Consider the following 14,484-nt stretch of genomic DNA (forward strand, 5'->3'; position numbering starts at 1 on the left):
GAATATCAAATATCTTCAAGGGTATCTGACTCAATAAACCTGAATAATACAGTATTAAAATTTATAAAACTGCAAACTTGATGCCTGAAATTAAAGGGCCAGTAGAGATGATGAAAGAAAACAAGGCAGAATCTAGGACAATTCTCAGTAGGTTATCATTTTGTATCTAAATGTATATACATACAAGTGAGTTTTAAAATGATGTGTTTATATGTATGTAAAATAATTTATATTGGAGTGACAGAAGTTATTAATCACAATAAGATGCAAAATATTAAAAATGTGCAAATATGGAATCACCTTTTTTAATGTGAAATAGAGAAAGATAATTTCAATTTAGGTTTGACAGCAACATTTGTTCCTCTAATATATTGTCTTGAGATTTTCTTTGACCTGCTAAAGTATTTTGTAAAAGAATGTTGTATTATTTATAGAGGATAACAATATGAACAAGAGAACAAAATCATTATTAGGCTCCATTATACCCAGTGTTGCATAAGGTTTATAATAGTAATACATATCACTTTAGAAACAAACACACATACACATTAAGTGCTGATGTGTGATGAATTATCTGGAAGTTGAGCTTAACCAGGACGTTAAGAATCTCTGTATCATTATTAGTTGCAGCTCTCTTTCATCAGAACTCATGCATTTTGTGTAAAGCTATATGATAGACCACTGCTGTTCTTTTCTGAGGTTACATGATATACTCTATATAATTTAATCACCAAACATTTTTCTCCTCTTACTATAGTAAGAAGTTGCATTTGTCCAATTAACCTTATCTTCCTCTTGTCCCTCTTAGTATCAGTGGTTTCCATCACAGCTTTGATCAGTTATGTGGGTCTTTTTATCAGTCCAGGGATGTTTATGTGAGGAAGAAATTGGACAAAGACTGTATTAAATGTGGTTCAGTGAGCAGGCTAGAGTTCTGCTATTGTCCTACTATGATTATCTCTTAGTGGAAATCCTTTCCAAATACCAGTTCTGTGACAAACTAGGGAGTTTCTATGCTACCACATGCATAATTGTGAAAGCTTAGCTACTATGTGAATGGTCTTGGTTTTCAGCAAGTGAAAAGAAAAAGCAAGTCTTGAAGACTCTTCTGGGCAGTTGAAGAATCTTGTTTCTGTTTTCCTGTTTTGAGAATAATTTCTTGGAAATTTGCATTTGAGCATTTATTCCCATGAAATATGCCTGCTTGGGAAGCTGAGCAAGACTATAGTAGTCGGTAAACTCAGATTCTGCATATGGTTTCTCCTTTAAATGTGCAAATGCTATTAGACTTGCTCCATCTTGTATAACTAGTTTCTTTGTGTCTCATTGTTTAACCAATGAAAGGAAAAGTCTAGTAAAGGAGGTCTAAGTATCTCTTCCTATGCTGGTTTCCTATTTCCCATCTGCTCCTGTATTGATACTACTTCACCAGAGTGATGGATCTGTGTTTAGGTCCTTCTGATAACATAGTATGGAAATACACCTGTATTTACTATGCTAGAAAACTTAGGTTTTCTTTTGCCTGCAGAAGTGACTGTTTTGCACATGTGAATATAATGTACTGTATATTATTTCCTGACAGAATTATGATTCATTGTGGGCTGACCCCATCTAACAGCGAAACTCCCACCCATCTCCCTCCTCACTCTTGGCCTCATCAGGATGGTTGGGAGAAAACAGAAATAACATGCGTGAGAAAGCTTTTGGGTTGACTTAAAGGCAGAGAGGCCACTTGCCAATTAATGCCACAGGCAAAGTGGCTTGCTTTGAGGGAAATTGAATTATTTACTGCCCATTAAAATAGGAGTTTTTCTCTGCAACTGCTGCTTTCTCACTCTTATCCTGTGCTCCAGAATGGGTCCCCCAGAAGACGCCATCCCTTTGAGGTTTAATGGGCACCTCTGTGGGCTTCACATGTGTTTTTAATTCGCCATGGAGCTTCTTCTTCTTTGACTTAGCATTCCCTCTTCTGTTCCTCTTTTTGTTTTCTTCCAGCATTTTTGTCCTTTCTTGCATGTTTTTACAGATGTACCACAAGGCTGTCTGATGGCCTTGGCTGTAGCCTGGGCTGAGTCTGTGGCCATACTGCTTGGACCTGGCTGTGCCTGGCACAGGGCAGCAATCCCACAATCCGCTCCTACAGAGGCCACCCTGGTTGCCCCCTAACTATGAGAATCTTGCAACCTACGTTCAATACAAATTTTAAGTCAGCTAAACTGCTGACTTAGAACTTCTTTACCGAAAGGGTTGTTAGACATTGGAACAGGCTGCCCAGGGAAGTGGTGGAGTCACCATCCCTGGAAGTCTTTAAAAGACGTTTAGATGTAGAGCTTAGGGATATGGTTTAGTGGAGACTGTTAGCGTTAGATCAGAGGTTGGACTCGATGATCTTGAGGTCTCTTCCAACCTAGAAATTCTGTAATTCTGTAAACATGGTGGATTGAGTATGAATAGTGACATTTCATGATTTCTTCAGAGATTGATCTGTGTTTCTCTCTGGTGACTATCCTAGGTATTTTGGGGGTAAGTAGTATTTTATTTTATTTTATTTTATTTTATTTATTTTATTTTATTTTATTTTATTTTATTTTATTTTATTTTATTTTATTTTATTATTAAACATTGTTGTGTATGTGTAAGAGTGAAGTACTCGTTTTCTAGAGGAAACACTGATAAGTATTCCATTTTTTTACTTTTCAGTTAGCTTTTCCTCAAATATAATTATAGGAATTCAAGGAAGAATAAAATGTGACAACATATTTATGAATCACAAGATTTAACAGAGACCAAAGTAGATCATATTATTGATGTGCTTACTGCTTCATTAAATTTCCCTTAAAGTTTGCAGCATGGATATGGATCATTTGCAATAATAATTATGCAGTGATCGATTGATTGTGTCTGACATTGTACTTGTCATCTTGAAATGCAAAATCCATTCATTTTCAACTGTGTGAACATTTTTCTCTAATGTTATGTACTAGCATGCAATGGTTTATTTTATAGAGAAGTGCGTTTTATAAAATTTGAGTACTTAACATTAACCTTTAGCTAAGAATGAAGTATCACTTGTCACTTTACAAAAATGAAAACTGCCCAACCAGCAATTTTTGAGATTAGAAAAGTCTAATTTCAAAAAGATTCCTCAAATTGGAATATATGCATTTCATTTGATAAATATATATGTATTATGAACATTAGTTTTCTGATAGGTCTCTGTTTGAAATACAGCATAATGAGGATAATTGATAGAACCTTAAGCTTAAGATCTCTGCTTTTACGGCTGGTGTGTGTTATGTGTAGTCTGTCTTTGTTTCCAACCAATAATTTGATTCATAGCAACAACAGTTAATTGGAAAATCAGTATAAACTGTTTTGACTTCAGTCATTCTTTTACTTAAATATTTTACATTTTGTGTTTTGAATGGTCTAATGTTATGACAATTTTATCTTTTGTTAAAAGTGTTTGTAGCAATGAATGAAACACTATCCTTTATCTTGTTCATTTGGCCTTTTGGAATTTTAAACAAAATGTTTCTGTGAAAATTCCAGTGAAATGGTGAGTTAGTGACTGCAGTTAAAATTAAGTGCATCTAGATTTCCAAACTAAGAGAAAAACAATAATCAGAAGAAATGTTTGTAGGTGCTCCACTTGGAGCTTTTGTAGCGCATCCACTGTTATTAAGCAGCAAGTGAATATTAGAGCTATGACTGGTGAGGTGTGATGTATTCAAAATCATCTTCTCCAAAGCTAAAAGCCAAATTTATGTTATGTTCAGTCAAAATACTTATGATAACTTTTAGATTTAAAGTTTCATTCAAGGGTCTATTTTTCTGTTTTCTTTTTGGAGTTTTTGGTTGTTTTAATCAGTATTTTGAAAGCCTACATGTGTTTCTTTTATTCAAAAAGCAATTTTAAAAATTCTTCATGGAGGTGGGGGCTGGACAGATATGCGTGGCAGAGATGATTATTAAAAGTTCCTTCCAACCCAAGCCATTCTATCAAGAAATAGGTTACGAGGCTAAGATGAGAGGAATACATAAACAGTTAAGCCATTTTGAGTTAAACATGAAGAAATCACATCTTCATGATGTCACTAAATTCGTACTCCTAAAACAACTTGCAGGGTGAACTTCATTTTTTTGCCTTTGTGTATTTCAAAGTATATTTATTGCCACAGCACCTGAGGGCAGCATGGAATGTGCAACAACATGACAAACTTGAGATATGTGCACTCTTATTCCTACCTTGAGTAACTTAATAATGATGCTAATAATAATGCCCTTCCTTTTCTATGCTTTGTTTAACACATGCAGATGTCTGCTACCACCCCCTCAAATTAATTAGTAAGAAAAATGAATTCCAACACGGAGAGTTGGTATTATCCTCTAGTTTTTTGGGCAGTTGTAGCTGAAAAGCAGTTAAAATTTTGCTTTGGAGAAACGTCTGATTTACTTTCCTGGTGTGATTTTTATCTGAAATTGAGTGACTTTCCAAAGAATAAATAAAAGTGAGAATATGGTATGTTTTTTGTTTGTTTGTTTTCCACTGCAGAGTTGTAATACTATGTGGCAATCAGTCTTTATACCATTAGAAAAGCTTTGTTACTTTGGGAGTAATCAGACACTTGGGCATATGTATACCTATCTGCCTAACACTTTATAGAGTGTGACCTCCATGTTTCTCCAGTCTCTAAGTATTAGCAAATCTCTTGTTGTTCCATCTATGTTCACTGTTCTTCATACATATTAAGATACTTAAGAATGGTCTTCTGAAAAATGCAGAAAAGAAAGTATGACAATTGCATACTAACGTTCATTATGATGGGCAGAGCCTATTGTGTTAGGCAGTTCCTTATGTTACAGAGAAAGTAGCTAGATCCTTTTCTTGCAGCATGTAGTATTTATATTTACAGCATTTGGGTATTCATATTAAAATCACTGAGCTGAATATATCCCCAAAAGAATCCCACACAGTGGTAATGTAACGACGCATTATCAATTAGTGGCGGTCTGTCAGAGAAGTCATCAGTAAGCTCTAGTCTGGCAATGTGTTAGATATTATGATAACAATAGAATAATAACAGTAGAATTTAAATTTTGATTTTTATATTGGATAATTCCTTCCAATAGCTAGGAATAGCTGAAAAGTAAAAGTTTTAATTTCAAACGAGAGAAGGATGATTTCATAATGTATACAATCCCGGCTGGGATAGACAGAAAAAAAAAAGTAATTCCACCACCCACACAGATGTAAGGAATCCTACTGTAGTATGATGTGGTGACATAGATTACTGGCATTTATGAAGTACCACGTGTGCTTCTGTTATTTATTATTCAAATCTAGTCTTTGTGTTTAGCATTTATTACTCTCCAATTTTAGGTTTTCATATGCTATTTGTTGCAAAGCTGCAATGTGCAACCTAAGAGGACCATCTTATTTTAGTCTAATAAATAGATGTTCACAGCCTGTGAACAAATTCTTAATTGAAATCAGTTTATAAAAACCAATTATAAACTGACAAGTCAAATGTATCTCTTAGCTATAAAATGCATGCAAGTGACCCACATGTTTAATCCGAATCTTTCCTGCAGAAGAACGAGCCTGTTCATGTCTTATTCTGTTGGACATGGAGAAAGGAGTATTTAGTTATGTGTGGTTGCAGCCTTTTAAACAGTGAAGATATTTTTTTCATGATACCACTGAAGTAAGATGAATACTTCGACCTTCTTTTAGGTGAATGACTCCAATTTACACTGTATGTATGTCTTGTTAGGGAACAAATTTAATAATGTTATTACTGTCAGATAAACTATGTATGACCAAGCAGTGCTGCTTCTGTTTTTCTAAAATGCAAATTAGTTATCTGGCTAAATATTTTAGCTGAGACTCCCCTGGAGAAAAATCAGCATACACAGCTTCACATATGCTAGTATATATTTTAATCCATCCTTTCTATCGTGTTGAACTGACTTAATTGAATTGAAAAACATAATTTCACACATCAGAACAGGTTTGTAGAATGATTACGTACCATACTATTGACTCTTGTTGCTAGTTATTGAGTGGCTTGATTGGTATCTGAAAATGCATCAAAAGTATTTGGGGGAAGAAAAGAAGAGGGAGTTAATAAATGATTTATGGAAAGATAGTATGGTTCTGCCTTGATATTCACAGGATGGGCTGTTTCATACAAGATTTGTTGTGTGGAAATCTTGCTATCCTATAGATTTTATACACATCAATACCTCAGTTAATTCAGGACTACCATTTCATGTGAGCACAACTATTCTATTACTTGTCAGATGAGTTACACTTCAGTCTGTAGATCAGAATATTCTCCAAACAGTGCTGGAATTGAATTGGAGCAACTACAGGAGTTACAGCTATTTTTCCAATGGTTTATCACTGAATTCTGATTATATATTGAAAGGATTACTTGCATGTATGAATAATCAAGGAGTTGTAGCATAGGCTTGAGTACGAATGATTCCTGAGGTCACAGAATCGCAGTAGAATATAACTTTTTGTGTTGTTTTCACCACTGATCATTTACTATGAATTGTTCTATTCTGAAAAGAAATGTGTGACTGCCTTAAAGATACAGAATGATGTGGGCAAAAGACACTTGCATGACAATTAGAGAAGGATCCGGCTCTTGAACACACCATTCTGAAATCACATTGGAGGAAGCTTTTAGATTTCTCTTAACTCTCCCTCACCTCTGGTCAGGAAACTTTTCAGCTAAATACTTAAAAAAATTTTTTTTAACTTAATTATTCTTCTTCATATCAGCCCATGTGATGCTGTGTTTTGAGTTTGTATTGGAAACAGTGTTGATACACACCCTTGATTTGGATATTGCTCACCAGTGCTTACACAGAGTCGAAAGGTTCTCCTTTTCCCACTTCAGTAAGCTGAATATGGGCAGTCCTGCTGCCCACTCCTACCAAAACCTCACCACTTACATCCAGTGCTCCCAGTTTGTCCTGGAGTTACAGTTCTGGTGTAGTTGGGTGTCAGGGCTTTGCCTAGTGTGCTCATCTCCAGCAGTTAGTCCTGGTGCTCTTCAGATGGCAATTTTGGACAGTCCCATAGATTCCCTCACGCACACCAACAGACCTTTTGACCTCTTCACAAGATGGTAATTGCATACTTTGATATGCTGATTAACAATCCAGGCTGAGAATCTGGTCCCAGAGACTCCTCCAGTCAGTTCCATCTGTAGAAGTCAACAAATTGTAAATAGATTTGATGGTTGTGAGTAGTAGTGAGTATCCCACTTAGATGTTGGGATAGTCACAGAACTTTCTCTTGTAAGTAATTAAGACAGGAGATGCTCTGCATGTCATTTGAGATATTTGATAGCAATGGATCATGCTTACAGTGGAGTGGTCACACAGAACCAGGGTCCAAGTGGATATAAGGGTTCAGCAGAACAGCTTGGGGAATTTCACCTGATCCAGATGAAGTTGCCAACCCTTGTAACTCTTGTCATCAGGTGGACAGAGACTGATCATTGTGTTTGTGAGATTCCATTTCCATGAGTGTTATTTTATACAAAGATTCTAATAAATTGTTTGTTTGTTTGTTTTTTTACAAATGCAACATGTGAGTCCATGCAATGCTTTTGTGGATGTTTATTTTGTTTAAATAGTTCATTACGACTTGAAAATAACCATTTAGGAAACAATCACAGAATCACAGAATTGAAGGGGTTGGAAGGGACCTCAAAAGATCATCGTGTTCAACCCCCCTGCCAAAGCAGGTTCCTTAGAGCAGGCTGCCCAGGTAGGTGTCCATATGGGCCTTGAAGGAGACTCTACAACCTCCCTGGGCAGCCTGTCTCAGTGCTCCATCACCCTCACCATGAGGAAGTTCTTTCGCATGTTGGTGTGGAACTTACTGAGTTCCATCTTGTGGCCATTACCCCTTGTCCTGTCCCCACAAACCACTGAAAAGAGGTTGGCCAAATCCCTCTGTCTCCCATACTTCAGGTATTTATAAACATTGATAAGATCACCTCTCAGTCTTCTTTTCTCCAGGCTGAACAGACCCAGGTCTCTCAGCCTTTCTTCATAGGGAAGATGCTCCAGGCCCCGTATCATCTTTGTGGCCCTCTGCTGGCTCATGGTCAACCTGTCATCCACCAGGATCCCCAGTTCCTTCTCCTCAGAGCTTCTCTCCAGCAGGTCGTCCCCCAGCCTGTACTGATACTTCGGGTTGTTTCTTCCCAGGTGCAGGACTCTACACTTTCTCTTATTAAACCTCATTTGGTTTCTTCCTGCCCATTTCTCCAGCCTGTCCAGGTCTCGCTGAATGGCAGCACAGCCTTCTGGTATGTCAGCCACTCCTCCCAGCTTTGTGTCATCGGTGTACTTGCTGAGGGCAGATACTATTCCCTCATCAAGGTCGTCAATGAAGATGTTGAACAAGACCAGATTCAGCACCGACCCCTGGGGAACACCGCTAATCACAGGTCTCCAGCCGGACTCTGCACCGCTGATCACCACCCTCTGAGCTTGGCCAGTCAGCCAGTTCTCAACCCACCTTACTGTCCACTCCTCTATCCCAAACTTTCTCAGCTTTGCTAAAAGGATGTCGTGGGAGACAGTATCAAAAGCCTTGCTAAAGTCAAGGTAGATGACATCCACTGCTCTCCCCCATCTACCCAGCTGGTGATGCCATCATAGAAGGCAACGAGGTTGGTTGACCATGACTTCCCCTTGGTGAATCCATGCTGACTACTCCTCATAACATTCTTCTCTTCCAGTTGCTTGGAGATGGCATCCAGAACAAACTGTTCCAACACCTTTCCAGGGACAGAGGTGAGACTGACTGGCCTGTAGTTTCCTGGATCCTCCTTCTTGCCCTTCTTGAAAACCGGAGTGATACTGGCCATCCTCCAGTATTTAGGCACTTCTCCTGTTCTCCAGGACCTTTCCAAGATGATAGAGAGTGGTTTGGCAATCACCTCTGCCAACTCCCTTAGCACATGTGAATGTGTCCCATCAGGACCCATGGATTTGTGTGTGTTGAGCCCACTCAGATGCTCCCGAACTGCTCTCTCATCAAGCAGGGAACAACCCTCCATTTCTCAGACCCTTTCTCCTCCTTCCAGGGTTGAGGAGTCCCGGGGGGACTTGAAGCAAAGACTGAAGCAAAGAAAGCATTCACTATCTCCGCCTTCTTAGTCTCCTGTTACCAGGACACCCCCCTCATTCAGCAAGGGACCCACATTATCCCTAGTTTTCCTGCAATATGGTGACTCAACTCACATGCTTAAAGCACTTGTTCAGAAACATGCTAGATTATCCAAAATTAAACAAAAATTATTAAGCTGGAGTAAGAAGGCAGACTGATGATTCCATTTAGCCCTCTAAAATAATAAGTTTATTGGTAGGTATCAATATCCCTAATTCATATGGATTCTTGAACATTTCCCTCCTCCTCTCTGTAGTGTAATATTTTTCAAACTTTGTATGAAAGAACTTCAGTGTGAAAGGACCCTGGGAAATTGAGTAACTCACACTAGACTGGAAAACTAAAAATAGAAGAAAAGTCACAGCTTTAAGATGCGTTTACAGTGGGCCATCTCCTTGAAATTTTCCCAAGGAAGGCACAGATTTTGTCTGTCAGGTGTCTTAAATAAATATGTAAATAGCATTCTTTAAATAAAGCAACTGATTATGACCCACTAAAAACATCATTAAAAACAAACTCAAAGCCAAAACTTGCTTTTGTCTGCATGTTTGTGCTTGTGCACGCATATGATGCTCCTTCTAATTTTTTGCAATTCAAATGTATTTTAACAACTATTTAATGTAGAATAGTTGCTGCTAATCCCCAAACATTAGAGAATGAACAAAGGTAGGTAGCACAATGAGCCATGCCACTTTTCAGTGGATTCTTCTACTTTTTAAAGAATTCCTCAAAGAAGATGATTTCCTGCTAAAGCCAATTATCCATTCAGCCACATAAAATATCCAAATGGAAGCCTGGCAACATCTTCACCCCTCCTTATTGGGAAACAATAGTTATTCTGTCTTCTGCTGCTTCTTTACTTACTCCAAGCACATCGCCATGCATATGCCAATAAAACAAAGAGTAGCGAGGGTAAAATGTTTCACATTACTTTGGGTGAATTTTCATTGACAAAATTTTGTAGCATTCTAATTTTGTAACATTTGTAGCAGCTGTGCTCAGAACAGCCCTGTTTTAGGCTTAGCTTTTAAAGGTACATTGCAACTTCTAAAAATTACTACTTTGTTAAAGCACCCATGTGACAAACTGTTCAAAGTTAGCTACAAACACATGAATTATATGGAAATCCCTTTTTCAAGTAAAGAAACTGAACTCTGTAGTTTGGTTTTGAGGTAAGGGTGCAAGAAGATAAATCCAATTTATGATGAAATTGCAGGAGACGAAGAAATCTGCATGAAGTCAGTTCAGGATCCTACATGTCCCAAGTAGCCTGTGGTGCATATATGGCAAGTCTCTGAATAACAGAATAAATTTTCAGTTCAATTAGTGAAACAATATCTGATCTCTTTCCAGTGACAAAGAAAAACTCTAGCAGTTTATGAGATGTTTGAGTATCAGCTTATGTTAAATAGTTTTAATGGAAAAGGTTTTTAACAAAACGTTAAAAAGGTTTTAACAAAACCTCGGCATTTGCCGAGGCGATCGGCTCCGGGGCAGACGCATTCTGCAGCGGAGCGGGGGATCGGGCCAGGCAGGGCTCATTTTCCGGCATCGAGCCGACTTCAGGGAGCCGCCAGGACCCGGCAGCCTTCGTGAGGGAGGCTGACGAGGCGAAGGCGGAGCCAGCAGCGTCCCCTGCCCGGCCGTTCAAAAGCAGCCCCTAGGGAGCGCGGCGACCAGGGCGTGGCGCGTCAGTTCGCGCAGGCAGGGCGGAGAGCAACCCCCTGCCCACACGAACACCTCTTAACGACAGCTGTTAGCTAGGTGATAATGGTCTCCACCAGGCACGGTGCGCTCTCCAGAAAGTCGGTACACACCCAGACCGAGTACCCGTTAAAGAATGCAGCGGTTCAGGTCACCGCATGCAGGGAGTGTCAGAGCCTGCTGCTGCTGCCATCGGCGGGAGGCAGAGACACTGCGTGCGTGAGGTGCGAGCAGGTGGATGACCTGATCCGACCTACTCAGACGGAGGGCTCGGGGAAACACGCAGCCGTCCAGGTCCTGGGCTGCAGAGTGTACCCCAGCCTTCTGTCTGTCTCCGACAGCAGTGGTGGGTATGCCTGTGGGAGGTGTGCCCAGGTTGAAGAACAGCTCACACAGGTAGCGGTGCTCCAGGAGGAGGTGAACAGGCTCAGGAGCATCAGGGAATCAGAGATGGAAATAGACTGGTGGAGGTGCATTCTACCCTCTCTGAGGCAGGCTCACGAGCCTGCCACAGCACAGGCATCTCCTGTTATGCAGAAGATGGAAGTTCCCTCCTCCTGCCAGGCAGTGGGAGGAGACCTAGATCAAGGGGGGGAATGGAGGCAGGTGCCTATTCGGGGTGGTAGGCGAGCCCTCTCTCTGCCCACCTCACCTTCTCATCTACCCTTAAACAATCGATATGAAGGACTAGAACAAGACAGTCTGAATGACAAAGTAGATAAAAACCCATCCTAGTTGGAGGGGACGCCTAAGACAAGGCGACCTACGCGTCTCATTGCCACATCATCCTTCAAAAAAGAAAGAAGGGCTATTGTTATGGGGGGTTCCCTTCTGAAAGGGACAGAGGGACCAATATGCCGACCGGACCCAACCCGCAGGGAAGTCTGTTGCCTCCCTGGGGCTCTGGTGAGAGACTTTGCCAAGAAAGTCAAGCGCCTGGTATGGCCCACTGACTACTACCCACTACTGGTCTTTCAGGCTGGTAGCAATGAAGTAGCAACGAGAAGTCAGAAGGCGATCAAAAGAGACTTTAGGGATTTGGGGTGACTACTTAGAGCATCAGGCGCGCAGGTTGTGTTTGCCTCTGTCCTTCCGATAGGGGGGATCGAAGCTGAAAGGCATGCTGTTCACATAAACTCGTGGCTTCGAGACTGGTGTGACCGGCAGAACTTTGGGTTCTTTGATCACGGGAAGGTCTATGCTACACTGGGCCTGATGGCACCGGATGGGATGCGCCTCTCTCGGAGAGGGGTAAGGATCTTTGGTCAGGAGTTGGCAGGGCTGATAGATAGGGCTTTAAACTAGAGTTGAAGGGGGAAGAGGCTAAAACCAGGCACGCCAGTGAAGACCTAAGGGATGGTACGCTAGAATCAGAGGGGCTGTGTGCCAGTGAGGTCCTTCGGTTAGATCCACAAGGTGCTGAGTGTAAGGAGACGCACCTGAAATGCTTCTACACGAACACACGCAGTATGAGGAATAAAATGGATGAGATAGAAGTCCTGGCCCAGTCCCGCAACTACAACATCATCGGCATAAGTGAAACCTGGTGGGATGAGTCCTGTGACTGGGGTGTTGCGATAGATGGTTACAGGCTCTTCAGGAGGGACAGGCAGGGTAGGCGAGGCGGTGGGGTGGCGATGTATGTGAAGCAGGGGCTGGACTGTGTGGAACTTCAGGTCGGCGATGGCAAAGTTGAGAGCCTCTGGGTAAGGATCAAGGGACGAACGAATAAAGGGGATGTCATTGTGGGAGTCTATTACAGACCGCCTGGCCAGGACAATAGCGCCGATAAATTATTCTTTACAGAACTAAGAGAGGCCTCGAGATTAACTCCCCTTGTCCTTATGGGGGACTTCAACTTGCCAGACGTTAACTGGGAGTGCCACATGGCTGACACGAGCAAGTCCAGGAGGTTCATGAAGCACCTAGATGATAACTTCTTGGTGCAGGTGCTAACGGAGCCAACTAGGAAAGGTGCCCTCCTAGACCTGTTGCTAGAAAACAGAGCGGGTCTGGTGGGAGATGTGGTGATTGGTGGCCGCCTCGGTCATAGCGACCATGAAGTGGTTGAGTTCAAAATTTACGGTGACAGAAGGAAAAGTGCCACCAAAACCTCATCCCTAGATATGGGGAAAGCGGACTTCAGGCTGCTCAGGGAACTAGTCAGCAAGGTCCCCTGGGAAACTGCTCTTGAAGGCCTCGATGTCCACCAGTGCTGGTCATTCTTTAAGCGATACCTCCTAGAAGCACAAGATCAGGCAATTCCTAAATATCGCAAGTCAGGCAGGTGGGGCAGGAGGCCGGCGTGGCTGACCAGGAACATTCTAATGGAGATTAGGCGGAAACAGAGAGTGTTTCGCTACTGGAAGGAGGGCCAGGTGTCATGGAAAGAATACAGGGATGCTGTTCGTGTTTGTAGGGAGAAAATTTGTGTGGCTAAAGCACACCTAGAGTTGAAGCTGGCTGTGTCTGTGAGAGAAAATAAAAAGGTTTTTTTAGATATGTGAATGGAAAAAGGAGAACTAAAGAATACATAGGGCCGCTCCTTGATAGGGAAGGTCTCCTCACAGACAATGACATAGGCAAAGCAGAGACGCTTAACGCCTTCTTTGCCTCTGTCTTCAATGCCGGTGATGGGCTTCGGGACCCAGGGTGCCCTGAGCTGGAGGACCAGGACGGTGGGGATGACAAACTCCCAACCGACCCTGAACGTGTGCGGGATTTGCTACTCCACCTGGATCCCTACAAGTCCATGGGTCCGGATGGGATTCATCCCTGGGTGCTGAAAGAGCTGGCGGACGTCATCGCGGAACCTCTCTCAATTATTTTTCAACGATCCTGGGAATCTGGAGAGGTCCCGGTAGACTGGAAGCTGGCAAATGTTGTGCCGATTTTCAAGAAGGGTCAGAAAGAAGACCCTAGCAATTACAGGCCTGTCAGTCTCACATCAGTGCCTGGTAAAATCATGGAGAAGATGGTTCTCGAACTTATTGAGGCGCACCTGGGGGACAAAGCAGTCATTGGTCCCAGCCAGCATGGGTTTGTGAAGGGTAGGTCCTGCCTAACTAACCTGATTTCATTATATGATAAGATCACCCGTGTGGTGGACCAAGGGAAACCAGCTGATGTGATTTTTTTGGACTTCAGCAAGGCTTTTGACATGGTTTCCCATAGGATCCTACTGGACAAAATGTCCACCATACAGCTAAATAAAAACATCATACGATGGGTGAGCAATTGGCTAATGGGCAGGGCCCAAAGGGTTATGGTCAATGGGGCTGCGTCAGGCTGGCGGGCGGTCACCAGTGGGGTCCCTCAAGGCTCCATTTTGGGGCCGGTACTTTTCAATATTTTTATAAACGATCTGGATGTAGGAATAGAAGGTATTTTGAGCAAGTTTGCTGATGACACCAAACTTGGAGGAGTTGTGGACTCTGTTGAGGGTGGAAAGGCCTTGCAGAGGGATCTGGATAGGTTGGAGAGATGGGCGATCACCAACCGCATGAAGTTCAATAAGAGCAAGTGCCGGGTCCTGCACCTGGGACGGGGAAACCCTGGCTGCATGTACAACTGGG

At 41.8% G+C, this 14,484-nt stretch overlaps 1 protein-coding gene across 14 annotated transcripts in view; it reads left to right on the forward strand.

Annotated features, from left to right (window-relative positions):
• The window catches only part of RBFOX1 (RNA binding fox-1 homolog 1), an 895,957-nt gene that overhangs the window by 495,342 nt on the left and 386,131 nt on the right, over positions 1-14,484 (forward strand). The gene's annotated exons all lie outside the window — the stretch shown is intronic.

Source organism: Anas platyrhynchos, chromosome 15, assembly GCF_047663525.1.
Source record: "Anas platyrhynchos isolate ZD024472 breed Pekin duck chromosome 15, IASCAAS_PekinDuck_T2T, whole genome shotgun sequence".
NCBI classification, from domain to species: domain Eukaryota; kingdom Metazoa; phylum Chordata; class Aves; order Anseriformes; family Anatidae; genus Anas; species Anas platyrhynchos.